We start from the raw sequence: 24,223 nt of genomic DNA on the forward strand, positions 1-24,223 counted from the left end.
TAACTGTTTAAATTCTTTCAGCAGAACCTCCTTTCTAGTCCTATCTGTGTTGTTGGAATCAACATGGATGATGACAACTGGATATCTCCCCTTCCACTGCAAGTTGCTCTCCAGCTCTGAGGAGATGTCCTTAACCCTGGCACCGGGCAGGCAACACAGCCTTCAGGACTCAGGCTCACAGCTGCAGAGAACAGTATCTATCCCCCTAATTATACTGTCCCCCACCACTGCTACATTCCTATTTCCTCCCCCTACTTGAATGGTTCCCTGTACCACGGTGCCGTGGTCAGTTTGCTCATCCTCTCTGCAGTCCCCGCTCTCATCCACACCGCTTGCAAGAACCTCGTAACTGTTGGGACAATTGCAGGAGCCGAGGCTCCTCAAGCGCTACCCCCTGGGCCCCCATACCTGCTTCACCTGTAGTCACACCCTCCTGTCCCTGATCACAGACCAAATTTTAATTACCTAATCTGAGGGGTGCGACTGCCTCCTGGAGCAAAGTGTCCAGGTAACTTTCCCCCTCCCTGATGTGGAACAACGTCTGCAGCTCAGACTCCAGCTCCTTAACTCGGATGCAAAGTTCCTCGAGTTGCAAACACCTGATACAGATGTGTTTGCTCTGGATCACCTTGGTGTCCAGCAGTGCCCACATGTTGCAGCAACAACACATCACCCATCCTGCCTTCGCTATTGTATTTTATTCAAATAATTAATTAATTACTCTAGTATCCCTGCTCTTTGCACTTTATTATAATTATTTTTTACACACACCGGTATTGACCTTATACTTAACAAGCTATCTATAAGAAAATGAGAAAAAAGGACTAGAGACCTAAACACAAACAAAGACCTTAGTTTTACTTTAAAGACTAGAAATGCTCACCAATCCTACTCACCAATCAGCTGCTCATCATGCTCTTTTCCCTCTCGTGCTCTTTAATGGTCTCTCACTCTCCTCTCACTCTCTCACTGTTAAAGGTCACTCTCCTCTCACTCTCTCACTGTTAAAGGCCACAGTCCTCTCACTCTCTCACTGTTAAAGGCCACTCTCCTCTCACTGCCTCACTGTTAAAGGTCACTCTCCTCTCACTCTCTCACTGTTAAAGGCCACTCTCCTCTCACTGCCTCACTGTTAAAGGCCACTCTCCTCTCACTGCCTCACTGTTAAAGGCCACTCTCCTCTCACTCTCTCACTGTTAAAGGCCACTCTCCTCTCACTGCCTCACTGTTAAAGGCCACTCTCCTCTCACTGCCTCACTGTTAAAGGCCACACTCCTCTCACTCTCTCACTGTTAAAGGTCACTCTCCTCTCACTGCCTCACTGTTAAAGGCCACTCTCCTCTCACTCTCTCACTGTTAAAGGCCACACTCCTCTCACTCTCTCACTGTTAATGGCCCCGCTGCTTTTCACAAGCATTCTGGCTGTAAATGGCCCCGCTGCTTCTCTCACACTCTCTCCCTGTAAATGGCCCCACTACTTCTCTGACACTCACATTTTATTAGTTCATGGTTGATCTGTAGCTCAACTCCACCCAGCTGCCCTGGTTCTGTAACCCTTAATATTGTTACCTCACAAAAATCTATCAACCTGAACCTTGAAGTTTTCAACTGAACCCCAACCTTTCTGGAGGAAAGAATGTTCAAGGTTTCCATGCCCCTTTGTGTGAAGAAGTGCTTCCTGATATCACCCCTAACTGGTCTGGCTCTAATTTTAAGGTTCATTGTCTGAGATTTCCCTGCGAGAGGGAACATTTCTCTCCATCTACCCTGACAAAGCCTTTAATCATCGTAAACACCTCAATTAGATCACACCTTAATCTTCTAAACTCAAGGGAATACATAGCCCAGTCTATGTAGCCTGTCGTCCTAATTTAACACTTTTAACCCTGGTATCATTCTGATGGAGCTGCACTGCATTACCCTCTAAGGCCAATACATCCTTCCTAAATTGCAAAGCCCAGAGCTAAACATAGTGCTAAAAGCGGAGACTGACCAGAGCTGTGTACAATAATAACATAAGACTTTTTTTTATTCATTCATGGGATGTGGGCATCACTGGCTAGGCCAACATTTATTGCCCTTGTTCAGAGGGCATTTAAAAGTCAAGCACAGTGCTGTGGGTCTGGAGTTACATGTAGGCCAGGTATGGACAACAGATTTCCTTCCCTAAAGGGCTTTAGTGATGGGTTTTTAACAACAATGTTAATCATGGTCATCATCAAACTTTTAATTTTTCAGATTTTTTTAAATTGAATTCAAATTTCACCATCTGCTGTGGTAGGATTCAAACTCAGGTCCCCAGATTATTACCCTGGGACACTACTCTAGCAACAATACCACTATGCCACTGCCTCCCCGCTTAGGAGTAGGCCATCAGCCCCTTGAGCCCGCTCCTCCATTCTATAAGATCATCGCTGGTCTGGTTGTGGTCTCAACTTCACTTTGCTGCCTGCACCCCATAACCCTTGACTCCCTTGTCTATCAAAAATCTGTCTAACTCTGCCTTGAGTAAATTCAATGATGCAGGCTCCACTGTTTTCTAGGGAAAAAAAACCCACAGACCAACAGCCCTCTGAGAGAAAAAAATTCTCCTCATCTCCATCTTAAACAGTGGATCCCTTATTCTGAAACCATGTCCCCCAGTTCTAGTCTCTCCCACAAGTGAAAACATCCTCCTGGTATCCACCCTATCAAATCCCCTCAGGATCTTATACGTTTCAATAAGATCACCTGTCATTCTTCTAAACTCCAATGGGTATAGGCCTAACCTGTTCAAACTTTCTTCATAAGATAAGACCCTCGTCCCAGGAATGAGTCAAGTGAACCTTTGCTGAACTGCTTGCAAAACACAATTATCTCATTTTTCAAATAAGGAGACCAAAACTGTACACAATAATCCAGATGTGGTCTCACCAAGGCCCTGCACAGCTGCAGTAAAACTTCCCCACCTCGATATTCCATTCCTCTTGCAATAAACACCAACATTCCATTTGCCTTCCGAATCACTTGCTGTATTACAGCTCCATTCTCATCTGTTGACAGCAGTGGATCCTGGGGCACCTATTTCTGAATGCATATCAGTCCCAGCCAGCGTTTATTACCATTCCCAGATGCTGAATCTGTGGAGGAAATTTGTGGCATTGTGGAATTAATTTCCTGCGCTTATCGTGAGGAACTTTGTCCGAAGGAAGCGCAGATCCGGGATGGGGCTCCAACGACCCCATTGTCACAGCGACTCCCCAATAGGGTAAGCTGCCTTTGAGTACAGCTCCCACTGCTGGAATGGTTGAAATTCCCATTCATATTTTTCCCAATTATTTCTTTCCCTTATCCGCTCCTGAGCTACAAAAGGGCAACAAAATGGCTCTCGTCACAATAAGGGAGCAAAAGTGAGGAAGCTATGGCCGAGATTTTCCCCTTGGTGATTTGGGGGCGGGACCCGCTCGCCGAGGGGAAATTGACGCGGGATGACGTCGGGAGGAATCCCCGACGTCATCCCGGTCCCTTTAAATTTTAAGTGTTTATTATTTACATGTCCCATCTTGTGTGACATTGTTACATGAGGGGGACATGTTAATAATTTTAATATTTTTCTATTTTTAGACTTTTACTTACCTCTCACGAATCTCCCTGAGACAGGACTTTGCCTCACGGAGCAGTGCTCTCTTTCACGTGCATGTGTGATAGAGCGCACTTTGACAGCTGGGCATTCCCTCTCCCCCCGACCCCCCCAGCACAGGAAGCGCATAGCGCCACTCAAAATGGTGGCGGGCCCCATTTCGGCGGTGGGGGTCAGCTGTCCGCCTGCCGCCGAGCCGGTGGGGCCCGCTCACCATCCGAGGGCCAAATTCTGCCCTATGTTTCAGCCTTGGTCAGGTCACCTCTGGGATACTGTGTTCAGCTCTGGGCTCTGCATCTCAGCAAGGATATTTTAGCCTTGAATGGGGTGGCAGCCCAGATTCACAGAAAAATAACTGGGTTAGAAGGGTTAAATTAGAAAGGCACATGGTGCAGAGAACTCGGCTTGTATTTCACTGTGGTTAGTGATTGGGAGATGGTCTAATTGAGCTATTAGAAATAATAAATGGATTCCAGAACAAGTAGATATAACTTTAAAATTAGAGCTAGGCCAATAAAGAATGAAACCGGAAAGCACTTCTTCACACAAAGGGTGGTGAAAATCTGGAATTCTCTCCCCCAATAGAAGCTTGGGGATGGTGGGGGATAATTGAAACTTGCAAGACAGATTTTTTTGATATAAAGGTAAGGGAATCAAGGGATATGGAGCAAATGTAGGTAAATGGGGTGGGATACAGATCAAACAGCATATAAGTGAATGGTGGGAGAGAGTTGAAGGGCTACATGGCCCAAAATCTGTGATATTTTGGGTACAGGATCCCAACACTGCTGCCTGCCCCCCAATAGCCAGTCCTCACATGGCTATCCACTGGGGAGATGATCATGTAGTGGTAATGTGCTAAACCTAGTAATTCAGGGGCCCAGGCTAATGCTCTGGGTTCACATCCCACCATGGCAACTACTGGAATTAGTTTCAATTAATAAATCTGGAATTAAAAACTGGTCTTGGCAATAGTGACCATGAAACCATAGCTGATTACTGTAAAATACCATCTGGTTCACTGATTGCCATCCTTACCTGTTGGCCTACATCTGAATCCAGGCTCAAACCCACAGCAGTGTGGTTGACCCTTAACCGTCCTCTGAAATGGCCTAGCAAGCCGCTTAATTCAAGGGCAATTAGGGATGGGCAACAAATGCTGGCCTTACTGGTGGTGCCGACATCCCATGAAAGAATATGAAAAAAAAATCCAGGGAATGAGTGTTAGCAATTTCAGGGACTGCAGATGGCATCAGAGCTGAGCCTCATTTTGTTGGCACTCCACGTCCACGCACACAGACACACAACAGTCACACTCACACGCAGAGCGGGGAATTTAATCCAGACGACAGGGGCCTTGCCTACCGGTGGGAGACATGCGTCACCTCCTTCGGGGAAATCCCACCACAGTAAATGCCAGTCAAGCGCTTAGGCACGAGCAGTGGGATTTCCCCGGGATCAAGGGCCCCAAAGGCAGAAATCCTGTCCCTGCAGCTTTTTAAAAATTCATTCATGGGATGTGGGCTTCACTGGCCGGGCCAGCATTTATTGCCCATCCCTAATTGCCCTTGAGAAGGTGGTGGTGAGCTGTCTTTTTGAACCGCTGCAGTCCATGTGGTGTAGCTACACCCACAGTGCAGTTAGGGAGGGAGTTCCAGGATTTTGACCCAGCAACAGTGAAGGAACAGCGATATATTTCCAAGTGAGTGGCTTGGAGGGGAGCTTCCAGGTGGTGGTGTTCCCATCTATCTGCTGCCCTTGTCCTTCTAGATGGTGGTGGTCATGGGTTTGGAAGGTGCCACCTAAGGAGCCTTGGTGAATTCCTGCAGTGCATATGGTAACGCACACTGTTGCTACTGTGCGTTGGTGGTGGAGAGAGTGAATGTTTGTGGATGGGGTGCCAATCAAGTGGGCTGCTTTGTCCTGGATGGTGTCAAGCTTCTTGAGTGTTGTTGGAGCTGCACTCATCCAGGCAAGTGGGGAGTATTCCATCACACTCCTGACTTGTGCCTTGCAGGTGGTGGACAGGCTTTGGGGAGTCAGGAGGTGAGTTACTCACCGCACAATTCCTAGCCTCTGACCTGCTCTTGTAGCCACAGTATTTATATGGCTAGTCTAGTTCAGTTTCTGGTCAATGGTAACCCCCCAGGATGTTGATAGTGGGGGTTCAGCGATGGTAAGTGAAAGTGTAAGTGTAAGTAAGTATAAGTGTAAGTGCCCTTGCACACCAATCACTGAAAGCAAGCCTGCAGGTATATCAAGCAGTTAAGAAGGCAAATGGTGTGTTGGCCTTCATTGAAAGAGGACTTGAGAACAGGAGCAAGGATGTCTTACTGCAGCTGTACAGGGCCTTGGTGAGTCCACACCTCAAGTGTGTGCAGTTTTGGTCTCCTTAACTAAGAAAGGATATGCTTGCCATGGAGGGAGTGCAGCAGAGGTTCACCAGACTGATTCCTGGGATGGCAGGATTGTGTATGAGGAGAGATTGGGCCGACTAGGCCCGTATTCACTGGAGTTTAGAAGAATGAGAGGAGATCTCATTGAAACATATTAAATTCTGGCACAGGCGGACAGATTGGATGCAGGGATGATATTTCCTCTGGCTGGGTGGTCTAAAACAAGGGGTCACAGTCTCAGGATATGGGGTAGACTATTTAGGACTGAGATGAGGAGAAACTTCTTCACGCAGAGGGTGGTGAACCTAGGAATTCTCTACCACAGAAGGCTGTAGAGGCCAAGTTACTGAATCTATCTAAGAAGGAAATAGATTTTTGGACTCTAAAGGCATCCAGGGGTCTGGGGAGAGCTCAGGAGCACAGTGTTGAGATAGAGGATCAGCCATGATCATATAGAATGGCAAAGCAGGCTCGAAGGACCAAATGACCTACTCCTGCTCCTATTTTCTATGTTTCGATGTAATGCCATTGAATGTCATAGGGTGACGGTTAGATTCTTTCTTGTTGGAGATGGTCATTGCCTGGCACTTGTGTGGCACGAATGTTACTTACCACTTGTCATCCCAGGCCTGGATTTTGTCCAGGTTTTGCTGCATTTGGACTGCTTCAGTATCTGAGGAGTCGTGAATGGTACTGAACATTGTGCAATCATCAGCGAACATCCCCACTTCTGACCTTATGATGGAAGGAAGATCATTAATGAAGCAGTTGAAGAATCAGTCAAAGAGATGCTGCTATCACGTGGTATTTTAGCTCACTATGACCCAGAGATACCCACTATCATTACTGTAGATGTATCTTCTACAGAACTGGGAGGTGTACTATTTCAGATACAGATGGTTGAAATGTGTAGGCCAGTTCACTATGCATCCTGTTCACTGACTGAGACTGAACAGAGCCATGCAATGATAGAAAATAAGCAGCAGCTGCTACATGGGCTTGTGAAAAGTTTGCAGATTATGTTCTTGGTCTCCATTTCCAGCTAGAGGCAGAGCACAAACCCTTAGTGACGCTCTTAAATTCTAAGGAGATAACAAAAAATGCCTCCACCATTACAATGATTCAGATTGAGTATGAGATTTGATGCAAAGGCAGGGTATGTTCGGGGAAAAGAGCGAACTGCAGCAGATGTTTTGTCCTGTATACCAGTGGCCACACCTGAACAAGGTGATGGACTCCTTGTTGAACAGGTAGAAACCTTTGCATCAACAACAACCACAACTCTACCAGCAACAACATGAAATCAGAGATTCACAGAAACCTGATGAAGAATGCACTCAGGTCAGAGAGAACTGCATCATAGGATGCCCTGCATACATACCACACAAACCCATTCTCAGGCAGTACTATGAACAGAGAGGACAGCTCAGTGTGGTTGATGATTTACTCATTTATGAGTAATGATTGGTCATTCTGAAAGCATTCTTTCTTTATTCTTTCACGGGATGTGGGTGTCACTGGTGAGGCATTTGTTGCCCTGATTGCCCCTGAAGGAGTGGCTTGCTAGGCCATTTCAGAGGGCAGCTAAGAGTCAACCACATTACTGTGGATATGGAGTCACATGTAGGTCAGGCTGGTTGAGGATAGCAGATTCCCTTCCCCTAACAGACATTAGTAAACCAGATGGGATATTCCAACAATCGACAACAGTTTCATGGTCGCTATTACCATGACTGAGACTAGACTTATATGTTTGTTTAATTGAACTTAAATTCCACTAGCTGCCATGGTGAGATTTGAACCAATGTCCCCAGGCCATTAGCCAGGGCCTCTGCATTACTAGGCCAGTGCCCTTACCACTATGCCACCATCCTCCCACAAGGGGTGACTCCATATACTGCAACCATTGTACCAAGGGCATCTGGGCAACACAAGATGTTGAGTCAGAGCAAGATACTCTGTTTGATGACCAGGTCTCTCAAAGTCACTGGAAGAGACAATATCAAACTGTATTACTTGTACTATTTAGCATCAGGAGACAAGAGAAAAATAGACGGCATCTTCCTTTCCATCAAGTCCATGGAACATCTTGGAATGGACCTCTTCAAACACAGAGGTAACACGTTCTTGATCATGGTAGACTCCTACTCCAGATAGATAGAAGTCACACTTCTGAAGCAGTGCTTATAACATTGAAGATTCTTGCAACGCAGGGAATCCCAGATCTTGTCAAAGAATTCGCGGCATCGTATGTATTTGTCCAGACTGCCGGCTGATCTGCTAGTGTTTCGACTTCCACATTCCCATCTACCCCCAATAACCTTTGATTCCCTTGCCTAACAAGAATCTATCTACCTCTGCCTTATAAATATTCAATGACCCCACCTCCAACACCTTCTGAGACAGAGAGTTCCAAAGTCGCGCAACCCTCTAAGAGAAAAAATGTTGTCCTCATCTCTGTCCTAGAAGGGTGACCCCTAATTTTAAAACAGTGCCCCCTAGTTCTGGAATCATCCACAAGAGGAAACATCCTTTCCATGTCAACCTTATCAATACCGTTCAGGATCTTATATACTTCAATCAAATCACCTCTCTCTCTTCTAAACTCCAGTGGAAACAAGCCCAGTCTGTCCAACCTTTCCACATAAGACAACCCGCTCATTCCAGGTATCAATCTAGTAAACCTCCTCTGAACCGCCTCCAATGCATTTACATCCTTCCTTAAATAAGGAGACCAAAACTGCATATAGTATTCGAGGTGTGGTCTCACCAATGCCCTGTATAACTGAAGCATAACATCCTTACTTTTATGTTCAATTCCTCTTGTAATAAGAGATAGCATTCCATTAGCCTTCTTAATTACTTGCTGTACCTGCATACTAACTTTTTGTGACTCATGTAATAGGACACTTAGATCCCTCTGCTCCTCAGAATTATGCAGCCATTCTCCATTTAAGTAATACTCTGCTTTTTTGTTCTTCCTGCCAAAGTGAACAACTTCACATTTTCCCACATTAAACTCCATTTGCCAGATCAATGCCCACTCAAGCAACCTATCTATAAACATCTGCAACCTCCCTGTGTCCTCTTCACAACATACTTTCCCACCTATCTTTGTGGTCATCTGCAAATTTAGCTACCATGCTATCGCTCCCCTCAATTAAGTCATTGATGTAAATTGTAAAATTTTGAGGTCCCAGAACTGACCCCTGCGGGACTCTACTAGTCACATCCTGCCAATCAGGAAAAGGCCCATTTATGCATACTCTCTGGGGAGAATTTTCCCGTTGGCGTGCGGTGACGTCAGGTGTGCTTCCCGAAGTCACTGTGCGTCTTTCAGATCTTTCATTTGGCGGGCGCACACCAGAGGCAGCTGTGCGTCCGCCGAACTGTCAAAGGCCTGTTAAGGCCATTAAAAAGCCAATTAAACTAATTATTAATGCTGCCCGTTCCAATCTTAAGTTTGGCGGGCAGGCTAAAAGCCCAAGCGGCCTTTGCGTTTTTCAGGAAACCTCATCCACGGGCGGGATGAGGTTTCCTGAAGACAGGAAACAAAGAGTAGGAATAAACAGGTCTTTTTCCGAATGGCAGGTAGTGACTAGTGGGGTACCGCAAGGATCGGTGCTGGGCCCCCAGCTATTCACAATATATATTAATAATTTAGATGTGGGAACTAAATGTAATATCTCCAAATTTGAAGATGACACAAAGCTGGGTGGGAGGGTGAGCTGTGAGGGGGATGCAGAGATGCTTCAGTGTGATTTGGACAAGCTGAGTGAGTGGGCAAATGCACGGCAGATGCAGTATAATGTGGATAAGTGTGAGGTTATCCACTTTGGAACCAAAAACAGGAAGGCAGATTATTATCTGAATGGCTATAAATTGAGAGAGGGGAATGTGCAATGAGACCTGGGTGTCCTCGTACACCAGTTGCTGAAGGTAAGCATGCAGGTGCAGCAGGCGATAAAGAAGGCAAATGATATGTTGACCTTCATAGCGAGGGGATTTGAGTACAGGAACAGGGATGTCTTGCTGCAATTATACAGGGCCTTGGTGTGACCACATGTGGAATATTGTGTACAGTTTTGGTCTCCTTATCTGAGGAAGCATGTTCTTGCTATAGAGGGAGTGCAACGAAGGTTTACCAGACTGACTCCTGGGATGGCGGGACTGACATATGAGGAGAGATTGAGTCGATTAGGATTAGATTCACTGGAGTTCAGAAGAATGAGGGGGGATCTCACAGAAACCTATAAAATTCTAACAGGACTAGACAGGGTAGATGCTGGAAGGATGTTCCCGATGGTGGGGTCACAGTCTGAGGATACGGGGTAGACCATTTAGGACTGAGATGAGGAGAAATTTCTTCACCCAGAGAGTGGTGAGCCTGTGGGATTCACTACCACAGAAAGTAGTTGAGGCCAAAACATTGTATGTTTTCAAGAAGGAGTTAGATATAGCCCTTGGGGCGAAAGGGATCAAAGGGTATGGGGAGAAAGCGGGAGCAGGCTACTGAGTTGGATGATCAGCCATGATCATAATGAATGCTGGAGCAGGCTCGAAGGGCCGAATGGCCTACTCCTGCTCCTAGTTTCTATGTTAATAAAATCTATAAATAATTTATTCACATTTCATAAACATGTGCCAGCTGATGTGACACTGTAACCTGAGGGGATATGTCTAAATAATTTTTACCTTTCTTTATTTAAATATTTCAAAATGAACTTAATCTCCCTGAGGCACGGAGCTGCTGGAGATTTCTGCACTCTTTCGAGCGCAGGCTCCGACTCTCCCTCTTCCACTCCGACCCACACAGGTAGCGCTGAGCGCTACCAGCCACGTGTCATGTAAAATGGTAGCTCGGAGCCGAATGAAGGCGGCGATCGGCTCCACACCCGCTCCAGACCGGCCTGCCCAACAGGGAGAAAATTCTCCCCTCTGCTTTCTGTCAGCCAGCCAATCTTCTACCCAGGCTAATATGTTACCCCCTACATCATGAGCTTTTATTTCTGTAATAACCTTTGATGTGGCACCTTATCAAATGCCTTCTGGAAATCCAAGCACATTACGTCTACAGGCTCCCCTTTATCCACTGCGCATTTCACTCCTTCAAAAGACTCCAGTGAATTGGTTAAACATGATTTCCCTTTCACAAAGCCTCTCCCTGATTACCTTGCTTTCTGTCAGCCAGTCAATCTTCTATCCAGGTTAATATGTTACCCCCTACATCATGAGCTTTTATTTTTCGCAATAACCATTGATATGGCACCTTGTCAAATACTTTCTGGAAATCTAAGTATAGTACATCTACAGGTGCCCCTCTAACCACCCTACATGTTACTCCTTCAAAGAACTCTAATAAATTGGTTAAACATGGTTTCCCTTTCACAAAGCCATGCTGACTCTCCCTGATTACCTTGAGCTTTTCTAAGAGCCTGGCTATAACCTCCTTAATGATCAACCCTAATACCTTCCCCACGACAGACGTCAAGCTAACTGGCCTGCAGTTTCCTGTTTTCTGCCTTGTTCCCTTCTTGAATAGAGGGGTTATTTTTGCTACTTTTCAGTCTGATGGAACCTTTCCAGAATCTAGCGAATTTTGGAAAATTAACTCCAACACATCTACTACCTCATTAGCCACCCCTTTTAAGACTCTAGGACTTAGTCCATCAAGACCTGGAGACTTGTCAGCCCGCAGCTCCATCAGTTTGCTCAGTACCGGTTCCCCAGGGATTGTAATTTCACCTTAACCCTTCATGCCAACTCACCCAGCATCCACCTCAGGACCCTTGATGAAATAAAATAAAGTTCTAAGTATCTATTGATGGCTTCACTAGTTTAAAAACACTCAAATTCATAAAAACCCATTCACTACATTTCCATTCCTTCAAGTGCTTAATCCCTTATAAAAACAAACATTTGTATTCATAGTCCCACAGGTGAGGCAGGAGTAACTACCCTTGACATCAAGGCAGAATTTGACCAAGTATGACATCAAGGAGCCCTAACAAAACGAGTCAATGGGAATCAGGGGAAAACTCTCCACTGGTTGAAGCCATACCTAGTACAAAGGAAGATGGTTGTGGTTGTTGGAGGTCATGCATCTCAGTCCCAGGACCTTGCTGCAGGAGTTCCTCCAGTCCTAGGTCCAACCATCTTCAGCTGCTTCATCAATGAGCCTCACACCATCGTAAGGCCAGAAGTGGAGATGTTCGTTGATGATTGTACAATGTCCCTCACCATTCGCGGCTCGTCAGATACTGAAGCAGACCATGTCCAAATGCAGCAAGACCTGGAGAATATCCAGGCTTGGCTGACAAGTGGCAAGTAACATTCGTACCACACACGTGCCAGGCAATGACCATCTCCAACAAGACAGAATCCAAACATCTCCCCTTGACATTCAATGGCATTACCATCGCTGAATCCCCCACTATCAATATCCAGGGGGTTACCATTGACCAGAAACTGAACAAGACCAGACATATAAATGCTGTGGCTACAAGAGAAGGTCAGATGCTAGGAATGCTGTTTCGAGTAACACACCTCCTGACTCCCAAAGCCTGTCCACCATTTACAAAGCATAAGTCAGGAGTGTGATGGAATACTCCCCACTTGCCCGGATGAGTGCAGCTCCAACAACACTCAAGAAGCTTGACGCCATTCAGGACAAAACAGCCCTCTTGATTGGCACCCCATCCACCACCTTCAACATCTACTCCCTCCACCACTGAGGCATAGCGGCAGCAGTGTGTACCATATAAAAGATGCACTGCAACAACCCACCAAGGCTCTTTAGACAGCACTTTTCAAACCCACGGCCACTACCACCTAGAAGGACAAGGGCAGTAGATGAATGGGAACACCACCACTTGCAAATTCCCCTCCAAGCCACTCACTACCCTGACTTGGAAATATATCGCCGTTCCTTCACTGTTGCTGAGTCAAAATCTTGGAACTCCCTTCCCAACAAAACTGTGAGTGTTCCTACATCACAGGGACTGCTGCAGTTCAAGACGGCAGCTCACCACCACCTTCTCAAGAGCAATTAGGCATGGGCAATAAATGTTGGCCCAGCCAGCGATGCTCACATCCCATGAAAGAAGAAAAAAAAATTAAATGCCTTGATAACTTGATAGTTCCCTTGACGTTTGACAGTTCCAATGAGCATGACAGCTCCAATGAGTTTATCCACTTTTTACACACATTCATGTCTACTTTAAACAATCCATACGGCACTTGACCTCTCCCAAAGGGCACCTTATCTCTTCCAAAGGTGTCCATGGACCTATCCAAAAGGGTACCTTACCAGGTACAGCACGGGGTTAGATACAGAGTAAAGCTCCCTCTAAACTGTCCTAATCAAACTCTCTCAGGGCAGGTACAGCATGGGGTTAGATACAGAATAAAGCTCCCTCTACACTGTCCCCATCAAGCGCTCACAGGGCAGGTACAGCATGGGGTTAGGTACAAATTAAAGATCCATCTACACTGTCCCATTAAACATTCCCAGGACAGGTACAGCACGGGTTAGATACAGAGTAAAGCTCCCTCTACACTGTCCCCATCAAACACTCCCAGGACAGGTACAGCACGGGTTAGAATACAGCTACACTGTCCTATCAAACACTCACAGGTTCTCCCGTATTAGGTATTAGCCATGGCTCCGTGGGTAATAACTTGCTTCTGAGTGAGAAGGTTATGGGTGCAAGTCCCACTCTAGGGACTTGAGTAAATCACCTAGGCTGGCACTCCCAGAGCAGTACTAAGGGAGTGCTGCACTGTTGGAGGTGCTATATCTTGGATGAGAAGCTAAACAGAGACCCTACCTCTCCTCTCAGCTGGAAATAAATGAACTCATAGTATTTTTGAGAGAAGGGCAGTATTGTGTCCTACATCACATTCTTCGCTCAGTTTTTTAAAATTTGAGTTTTCTGGTTAATGATTCTGTTGAAATGGTGTTTGTTGGATATATTGCACAGTACAATTTCAACCTACAGCCATCTGATAAAGTCCATTTGTTCCGCTTACCCTGGTGAGGTGGACCTATCAGATCTTTAGTTTCTACAGGACTCTGGTTGACCACTAGCAAAGCAAGCCTTGAGATTCAGACCTTAATGGCCATTTATAAGAACACAAGAAATAGGAGCAGGAGTAGGCCATTTGGCCCCTCAAGCCTGCCCTGTCATTCAATAAGATCATGGCTGATCTGCCCCAGGCCTCAAATCCTCTTTCGTGCCGGCTCCTCATAGCCCTCAACTCCCTGATATTTTAAAAATCTATCTACTTCCTCTTTAAGTACCTTCAGTGATCTAGCCTCCACAACTCTCTGGGGTAGAGAATCCCAGACATTCCCGACCCTCTGAGGAATTTCAGTTTTAAATGAGTGTCCCCTTATTCTGTAACTATGTCCCCTAGTTCAAGATTCCCACACTAGTGGAAACACCTTTGCAACATCTACTCTGTCAAGCCCCTCAGAATCTTCTACGTTTCAATAAGATCCCTCATTCTTCTAAACTCTGATGAATAAAGGCCTAACCTGTTTAGCCGTTCTTGATAAGTCAACCCCTTCATCCCAGGAATCAGCTTAATGAATCTCTTTTGAACTGCCTCCAATGCCAGTATATCCTTTCTTAAATACGGGGACCAAAACTGCACACGGTACTCCAGGTGCCGCATGTCAGGATGTGAATGCTACTGCCAGGGTAGGCTTAGCGAGTTCCTCTTGCTGCCCCCACAGATGCCCCAGCTCACTTCTGTCATCACCTGTCCAGTCCTGGACTTGATATAAGGTGGCAACCCTGAACAGAGAGACAGACCATCAAATGATCGAAAGCAAAATACCTGGCCCTTCCATCGCGGCAGAATCAATATTGGCATTTCCTTTTGCATAATCTATGCTGAGGTAAGCTTTGGAGACAAAATGCTTTTCTAAATATTCACATGCAAGGGTGGCTTTCCCCTTCACCATATTCTGGGAAGAAAAATGAATCATTTTCAGTTATTTTTTTCGTGTATTGAGAGCACTTACCAGCAGCCTGTTGCCTTGAGAGACAGTAACCAAAGCTACAGCCAGAAATCGTTTAGCAGCCAACAGGGCATTCCTGCAGGGAAAGAAAAGGGAGAAGAGGTCAGATGTGATTGGCTTTGATGTGCAGAACTTCGACAGCTACTACCCTAGGAGTTCAATTCGAGACTTCAGTGAGTGACGGTATTGTGTTAAGCCTAAAAGACCCAATTCCCCATGTTTAGTACGGCAGGATGGGTGCAACAATCAGCCTCGGTGACCCTGGGCTGAGAAGGGAACTGGAATATTAGGAACAGGAGGAGGCCATTCAGCTCCTTGATCCCCTCTCCGCTATTCAGTTAAATCATGGCTGATCTGTATCTCAACCACATTTATCCACCTTAGCTCCACCTCGCTTGACACCCTTTGCCTAACAGAATCAATCTCAGTCTTGAAAGTTCCCATTGTCCCCACAGTACCCACAGCCTTTCTGGGGGCAGAATTTCAGATTCTCATAAGGTATTCTCTTAAATAGGGAAGATTAAGGTGTAATCTAATTGAGCTGTTGAAGATGATAAAAGCGTTTGATAGGGTCGATGTGAGAGAAACTATTTCCTCTGATTGGACAGGGGGTGGTGGGGGGGCACTCCATGGTGGAGCATAACCTTAAAATTAGAGTTCTAGGCAGTTCAAGGGTGGCGTCTGGAAGCACTCCTTCACACAGATGCTGATGGAAATCCTGGAACTCCCTTCCCAAAACCACTATTAAGGTTGGGAAAGTTGATTAAAAATTTCAAAATGGGGATTAATAGATTTTTGTTAGGCAAGGTTATTTGGGGGCACGAAACCAAGGTGGGCGGATAGACTAAAGGTGCAGATCAACTATGATCTAATTGAATGGCAGAACTGGCTTGAGGGGCTGAATGGTCCACTCCTGTTCCTAAATTTAGCATTTATGCAATAAAACCAAGGCCTTGTCAGGAACTCCTAAAAGTTGCCTTTGGATACAGTGCTTAACATAACTTGCCCTGACGACTTGGGCTGGAGCCAGTAGATGGCGAGGCCTAAATCAGCAGGCCTCTGTTTGATCTCTCTCTCTTGCATTCTTATTCCCCAACCCCGGATTTACCTATTCATCCTCAGTTTGAGCTTGGATCCCCCACTCCTGAACAATTACCTTGATTTTTTATAAATATACTACACACCCTTGTCTCATGACTTCAGCTATTGAAATATTTTGCACCAAGCTGAATAAATGCAATGGTTTGTGACAGTGCAAAAGAAGGCCCAAAATAGCCTCTGTGTCCACTGAAAACTTGGCTACGACTCGTGTTTTTGACACTTGGCCGAGTCTTCACACTTATAAAGTCTGGAACCCAAATGTAAACCAAGTACCACAAGTCTTTTTAAATAGCATGTCTGTTTTTTAAATAGAAGTCAGTTTCTCTTTTTAAATAAAAGCCTGTTGTTTTTAAATAGAGTTTGTTTTTCCCACTTCTGTATCTTGAGGTTTTGTGGGGCAATTTTGGGCATGAAGGGGTTTAAAATGAGTAAAGGGATATTGACCAGCTGTGAGGATGACTGCAGAATTGAACCCACAATCTCATACTTGCTCCACCTCAAGCCTCGAGTTACCAACTCTGGCTGGGCTTGTCTCTGGACGCATCATCTTCCTGTTTCCAACTATCCCGTCCAGACAAACCGCTAATATAATTAATAAAGCGTTCAAGAGAAGTGAAAGAAAGGCACAATTTTTTCTTAATGCCCTTATGATTTTTTTTGCCTGGATTTGGCTACAGTGGTGTCTGGGAAATTAATCCTTAATTTCTGGAGACTCCAGGACAATCCTGGCGGGCTGGTAACCCTAGTAGCCTCAGCTGTTGGGTTTTGGATCAGGACAAGACTGGCAACCTCAAATATCACTATTGTGGTGTCCCAAGGATTTCCGAAACCTTCACTTTTCCTACCACAATGTGGCGTGTCTGCGTGCTTTGTCTGTTTGTTTATGTATATGCACATCTGACTCCTGGTCTGCATGTATACTTGAAGATATTTGTACATAACAGCAATGGCAGGCGGCAAAGGTCCATCCGATCCATCCAGCCTGTTGCACACAACCGAGATGCCTTGTGCATCACAATATATACAGTACGCTGGCCGCCAATGCTGCCTGTAAAATGTTGCTGTGCACAACCAGCTTCTTTTTTTAATGTGCATTTTCTTTAGAGTTCTTTGTGCAGCTGTCCCGCATAAGCAGCTTTCAACACAATACAAGGTTGCATGGTGCCTACTAGGCTACTGTCTGACCGCACATGTGTGCAGCATAGCAGGATTAGTGTAGCCAGGTCTTTGTTGACTGGCGTGAACACGATGGGCCGAATAAACGTCTGTGAGTCTAACTTTGCTCCCTGTCCCCATGCCCTCCTGGGACAGCAGGGAAATCAGGTTAAAAGCCCAGGCCAACTCAGGGGGAGAAATCTCTCTCTGATTCCTTTAGACAATATGTCTCTATGCGCTTGCATCTTTTATAGTAACATGTTAATAAACTGCATAAAAGTTGCAAGGTCTGGATGGTGGGCCATTTCCCTGGGCTTTTCTTGTGCTCAATGTTAGCAACAGATTACCTACGTATGAATCCTTGGACATTCTCAAGGCAGTGATATTGGGCATTAGGAACATAGGGAAAAATTCTCCCCCTTGCCCCCCGTTGGGGGGAGAGGTGCAGGAGCAGGCGCGGGCGGGTGCACATTTTACATGGGTGGGCCAATTAAGGCCCGACCAGCATGACGTCTGCCAGGGAGCGCTGTGCGGTCCCTGTGCAGGCAATGGGGGGATTCCCTCAGCCTAGACTGCGCTCTTTCGCGCATGCAAAAGAGCGCACTGATCTCCCTGAGGCTGAGCGCTGCCTCAGGGAGATCGGCTCCAAATTAAAAATTGTTAAACAAGTGATAGAAGGCTTTCCCTGACGTGTCTCCTCATGTGATACTGTCACATGAGTTGGGACATGTCCAACACTTTTATTGAAACTTTTATTAAAAATTTAAATAACCTCATGAAATCTCATCCCGCCCGTGGATGAGGTTTCACGCTTTTTCTGAAGCTCGCCAGGGCTCCCAGCCTGCCCGCCAAACCCAAGGTTGGATGGGCAGGTCCATTAATGATGTTAATTACTTTTCCGATGGCCTCAATAGGCCATTGACAGGTCGGTGGGCGCACAGCTGACTTGGCTGCGCCCTCACCGACCTGAAAATGGAAATGATGTGGGAGTTTCACCCGACGCCATCCCACGTCACTTAACACATCAGCGAGCGTGCCCCACCCCCGCTCGCCGACCAGAAGATCCTGCCTATAGAAACATAGAAAATAGAAGCAGGGGTAGGTCATCCGGCTCTTCGAGCCTGCTCTGCCATTCAATATGATCATGGCTGATCTCCTATCTCAACCCTGAGCTCCCTATAGCCCTTGCCGCCTTTCGAGTCCAGTAATCTATCTATTTCCTTCTTAAATATATTCAGTGACTTGGCCTCCACAGTCTTCTGTGGTAGAGAATTCCACAGGTTCACCACCCTCTGAATGAATAAATTTCTCCTCATCTCAGTCGTAAATGGCTATCCCGTATCCTGAGACTGTGACCCCTTGTTCTTGACGACCCCCACCCCCACCCCCCCCCCCCACCCCACCCACCCCCCTCCCCCGCAGACTGAGGAAATATCATCCCTACATCCAGTCTATCCATCCCTGTCAGAATTTTAGATGCTTCAATGAGATCCCCTCTCATTCTTCTGAACTCCAATGATTACAGGCCTAGTCAGCCCAATCTCTCCTAATACACAATCCTGCCATCCCAGGAATTACATCTGCTATTCTTCATTAGAACAGTAATAAAAAGTCAAATCTTGCTGGAAAAATAATGGCATGTTAATAAGAAAATCTTCCAGCTAATTCAGAGGATTAAGAGATGCACAGCTGAGTTACGAATCTCCAGAACTGACTGAACAGTTGACGCTTCTCCATTCTTTGCTTCACACGAGTGGTACCTCGCCTTTCTCTTCCTAATTATTTTTAACAACTTGCTGGATTTTAATGGGATAATTGTTATCCATTAAACTCACCACAGAAAGTTAAGGCTTATAATTAAGAGCGTATGATAATCGCTATTGGAATTCCAATCAACGTCTCTGATACAGAAAGAAAATCATTTCAACTGCTCAGTCTCATTCATGCAGGTAGTAAAGTTTTAGAGAATATTAAAAAGTTATGTTTTCAATATTTGTTCTAACTTTTCCTTTCTTTTTTCTCTCTCTGAATTCAATCTTTCTTTTCCTCTCTATTTCCCTTTCAGCACCTGGTTCATCTCTGATTCATCCTCCTTCTCCATTATTCTTCCGTCTTGTTCTCTATCCTTAAATCTTATTGGTTAATGAGATAGATTGTTGGTCCCACCATTCACCAAGGTGTCAGGTGCCCCATTGTCCTAATTGTGTCTTTATCAGCTTGCATTTTTACTATGCCATGGTGCAAAAACATTTTGAGCTGAAGGGTTTTGGAAGATGTCAAGCCAATATGCCCGCAAGAATTGGGCCCAAAATGTCCAATACAGTCAAGAATACCATAATTACTGCATCGACACACCAGCAACGTTACGACCCAGTCCTTTACTTTCCATGCACAACAACTGACACTATTATAGACAGGCAGATTCAGTTGTCTGTGGCCTATAACAGTGGGGCCTAACCAGCTCAATGATCTTTTCCCACTGCTTTATTGTCTAATATACCTACAATAGGGGCAATAAGTCAACAAGGATTCAGTATTACAGAGACACGCAGCCAGATGGGCAAAGCTGGCTTATTGAGAGGTGCCGGTATCAGGCAACTTCTAGGCATCAGTGGTATACCTGAGGCATTGCACTCTATATACCTCCAGCATAAAGAAGGCTACTGCTGGAAACTAGAAAGTTTTTCCATCAAATGGGGTACAGATATATCTTTCTTTCCAGTTATCTCTTTTTTTGTTTTCATTTCCACCTGAGTAATTGTGACATTTGTGAGCATTCCCCTTAGAGCAATGGAGACAAAGCTATCCCAGCATGCATAGCTGTCATGAAAGCCCTCTGTTAGAATTCTAGTGTCCATAACTTTTAATGGAGAAATTTCACTGTAAATCTAAATGAGGTGATAGCCCCTCCTCCAATGAAATTTATTCATATGTGAACACTCTTTTTGAGAGAATAAACTTAAATTGTATGGTTGAGATTTAGAGATATGATAGCATAATGGTTCCATTACTGGTAGTAATCCAGAGGCCTGAATTAATGATCCATGAGTTCAAATCCTGCCATGGCAGTGGAGGAGTTTAAATTAAGTTAACGTTAGTACTCTATTAGTAAAGGCAACCATGAAACTGTAGTAAAAGGGTCTGGCACATACAGAGTCAATGTGGGACTGAGTACAGTACTACCCACACAACGATGTATGGAGACACATGACCCAGACCTAGGGTCAGTGCAGTGTTGAGCAGAGACATGTTAAGATCTAGACATGGAGATAGCTCCTTGCCTGTACCCTTTACTGTGTATATGTACATAGTTACAAATAGTTAATAAAGACTTACTGTTAACATACAAAAGATTACAAAGACTTCTTTAACAGGTACGTTCTGCAGCCATTCCAGCAGAAACTACCAGGTTGTTGTAAAAACCCATCTGGTTCACTAACGCCCTTTAGGGAAGGAAATCTGCCGTCCTTACCTGGTCTGGCCTGTATGTGATTCCAGACCCACAGCAACATGGTTCCCTCTTAACTGACCTTTGAAAAGGTCGAAGAAGCCACTCAGTTGTATTCAATGACAACCGGGGATGGACAATGAATGCTGCCCTTGCAAGTGGCCCCCACATCCCATAAATGAGTAAAATATAAATTGTGATCTGCTGGCATGAGGCTGGGGGATTGTAATTTCCATGTGAGCCACCTTCCAAGGAGGGAAAGTTTGTATGTGTGGCTTCGCATTTAGTCTTTCAGTGTAGACAGCACAGGGTCATGCAGACAGGCGGATAAGTAGGACAATGACTCAACTAGGATTCCTTTGTTACAAAAGGTGATTCAGAAACAGAGACTGGACCAGAATAGTTCACAGCGCTTTTGTGACTCCTCCACTAAACAACAACATGTTGCATTTATGTAGCATCTTTAACAAAGGCCTAGGTCTTCCAAGGGGTGGCAATCATCGTCAGGTTGTCACTCCACCTGAACTGTTCCGCGCCGAGACACTTTTTGCCGGGTCCTCTGAGCCTGGCTTCTCCAGGAATGTGGAGCACAGCATCCATTCGAGAGCTCCATCACAGCATTGTAGGGCACATCCCCTTTTTTACAGCATTAGATGTAGTATGATAAGTTTAAATGTCCAGTGTGAATAGGTGAATGGATGAATGTTCATGAATGGATAGGTTGATAAGGTAGGTAAGTGTATGAGGTAAGTGGGTAGGGCGGTGAGGTAACTAGGTAGGTGGGTAGAGTGACAGGTAAGTAGGGTTGCAAGTGGGTGAGTGGCAGGTGGGTAAGCTGATAGATGGGCAGGGTGGCAGGTGGGTCCGGGGTGGGTAATCAGGTAGGGGGCTAGTCAGGTCATGGGGGGAACAGGCCGGAATGGGGTGGTGGTTGAGGGGGTCAGGAGGATAATTGTAGGGTCAAGGGGGGGTCAGTGTTAGTGATTTTGGGGGGGGGGGGGGTATCAGTTCTGTAGTTACCCAGGAGTTAGACTAGGATTTTTCAGCCTCATATTTCCTGGATAACTATTAGTCCCATGAAACTGTTTGAATCCTCCTGTTGTAGCTCAGAGTCAGACAGTTTTTTGGAGGGTCCCAGGGAGCAGGGGAATTGCCCACTAGAAATTCAAATTTCCTGGGCAATTCCCACGGAGGTCAGCACGTCAGGACATTCGATGATCCGGAGACCTGAAGATCTGGGCTGTGTAAAATGTCCCAAGGTGCTTCACAGGAGCATTATCGAACAATCTTTCACCCCAATAAGTAGATCTGTAGTCACGTGCAGGCCAGGTCAGGTAAGGCCGGCAGGCCTCCACGAAGGCCATTACTGAACCAGATGGCTTCTTAAGGCTGCAATGATCTCTTCAGTCCTGCACATGCCTGTGTTTCTGTATTTTCTTATTCCCTATCAGGTGACACTCGTATTGCTTCCAACTCTTTCCAAATGGTGTTCCTGATCTATGAACCTGTCATCATGAGGATCACTCCAAAGGCATTCATTTGTTCAATTCTCTGCCCGAAAGTCTTTGTTATAATCTGCATGATTTCCCATGTGCTCTGCTCATAAACATTAGCTCCCATCAAAAACCCCACACTTCCTATTGACCAAATCTGACCATAGGAAGGAACTTCTGGAAAAGGATTGTCGTAGATGAACTCTTCGATCACTGGCTAAAGCATTAGAAACAATAGTCTATCCATCAGACCTCTCCCAATCAGGGGGAGCATCACACTGACAAGCACAGGTTAAACACTGATCATGTTTGCTTCTTATAAAGTAGACTAACACAGTTATACAGAATTAGACTAACACAGTTTAATTCCTTTACATTGTTCCTTTACATCTCATTGAAAGATATGAAATTCTTAAGGGGCTTGGCAGGATAGATGCTGGGAGGGTGTTTCTCCTGGCTGTGGAATCTAAAACAGTTTCAGAATGAGGGGTGAGCTATTTAGGACTGAGATGAGGAGTTTTTTTTTAACTCAAAAGGTTGGAGGTCTTTGGAATTCTCGACAGCAGAGAGCTGTGAATGTTCATTCATCAATTAGATTCAAGATGGTGACTGACAGGCCTTTGAACAATAAAATTATTAAGAGATAGATGTTACAGAGTTGATTTTCCAGGCAACTTTTCTTGGTAGAAACATTGAACTATATTTACAAGGCAGCAGCGGCAACTAAATGTGTGCATCAAACTCTATAACTAAAGAAGAACTCTCCCTAGAGGTTCATCGTGCTGCTAACTCATTGGTTTATGCAGATCATGTGATCTTGCAACACAGGATTATTCTTAAAGCTACAGTCCTACGTTTGTCCATGCTATAATTACTACATTCCTCCTCCTTTAACTTTTCTGTACATTTTGTATTTACAAGGATATTTATCACACGACATTACAATCTGATCATGAAATTCATCAGGTCATGAAATTACAAGTTCAGTCTTTCAGGTGGTTTCCTGATCCGTGTGGAATGTCGCAGCTCCACGATTTCCGATTCCTTGGCAGGAAACACATTCTCTGGAACCGCATTAGTATCAGGTACCTCATTAGGTGCAGGCAGTTCAGTGTCTCCCACTCCAACAGCGACATTGGACATGTCTGTCCTTGGCTGAGCAACTTCAACAGGAACCACTGGGTCAGTAATGTTTACAGGTGGAACATCATTTTGTTGGGGTATCTCCCTTTTTCTTAAATGACCCACATGCTGATGGGTGATCCGGCCCTCCAATTCCACATGGTACAACAATGGTCTGGTTACAGAGCTTATTTTACCAGCTAGCCACTTTAGTCCTCCACCAAAATTCCTTACATATACTACTTCTCCAACAATACATTGTCACTCACGACTATGCCAATCATGAATCGCTTTTTGGTTTCCACCTTCCCCTCCAAATTGGGGAGTATCAGGCTTAGTCTTGTCCGAAGACGGCACCTCATCAGTAATTCTACATCCTCTTCCTATGTGTCTTCTTTTTCCTACAGAGTTTAGTCTCAGCCTTTTTTTTTTACTTCACTGTCAGCCAGACTTCTCCCAGATGCAATCTTAACTTGTCTTAGTTCAGTAGTTGAGCTACGTATGACTTCATTATCTACTCACATCTTGGAAAGTTCTACACCTTTTGCTTTCAAAGCCTCTTTAGCTTCATTCAGCTGATTCTTCAGCTCTTCTGTCTCCTCCTTGTATCTGTTTGCTTCCTCCTGGAACCTTGAACATTGCTGCGTCTTTTCCGCCAACTGCTTCTTCAGTTTGTTCAGAGTGACATTAAAGTCGTCCTATTTCTCTTCATAATTTTCCAGAGGTACAAACTTTGACCTGAGGGATCCTTGTAGTGTGTGTGAAGGTCTTTCAGCAGGTTTTCCGTTTCTTTGCGAAGCTCACTTGCTTCATCTTGAATTCTGTCATTCAGCAGAGTCTCCTTGAGTTTCTTCCGCTGTT

The 24,223-nt window shown here is 45.2% G+C and overlaps 1 long non-coding RNA gene across 2 annotated transcripts in view; it reads right to left on the minus strand.

Moving 5' to 3' along the window:
• LOC144691843 (uncharacterized) overlaps positions 1-24,223 on the minus strand; it is a 386,040-nt gene that overhangs the window by 172,388 nt on the left and 189,429 nt on the right. For both annotated transcript variants that reach the window (XR_013579224.1, XR_013579225.1), the window contains one exon: positions 15,047-15,119. This is a non-coding gene — a long non-coding RNA (uncharacterized LOC144691843). The remainder of the gene's footprint in view (positions 1-15,046; positions 15,120-24,223) is intronic.

Source organism: Cetorhinus maximus, chromosome 16 (genome assembly GCF_964194155.1).
Source record: "Cetorhinus maximus chromosome 16, sCetMax3.hap1.1, whole genome shotgun sequence".
Classification (NCBI taxonomy): Eukaryota; Metazoa; Chordata; class Chondrichthyes; order Lamniformes; family Cetorhinidae; genus Cetorhinus; species Cetorhinus maximus.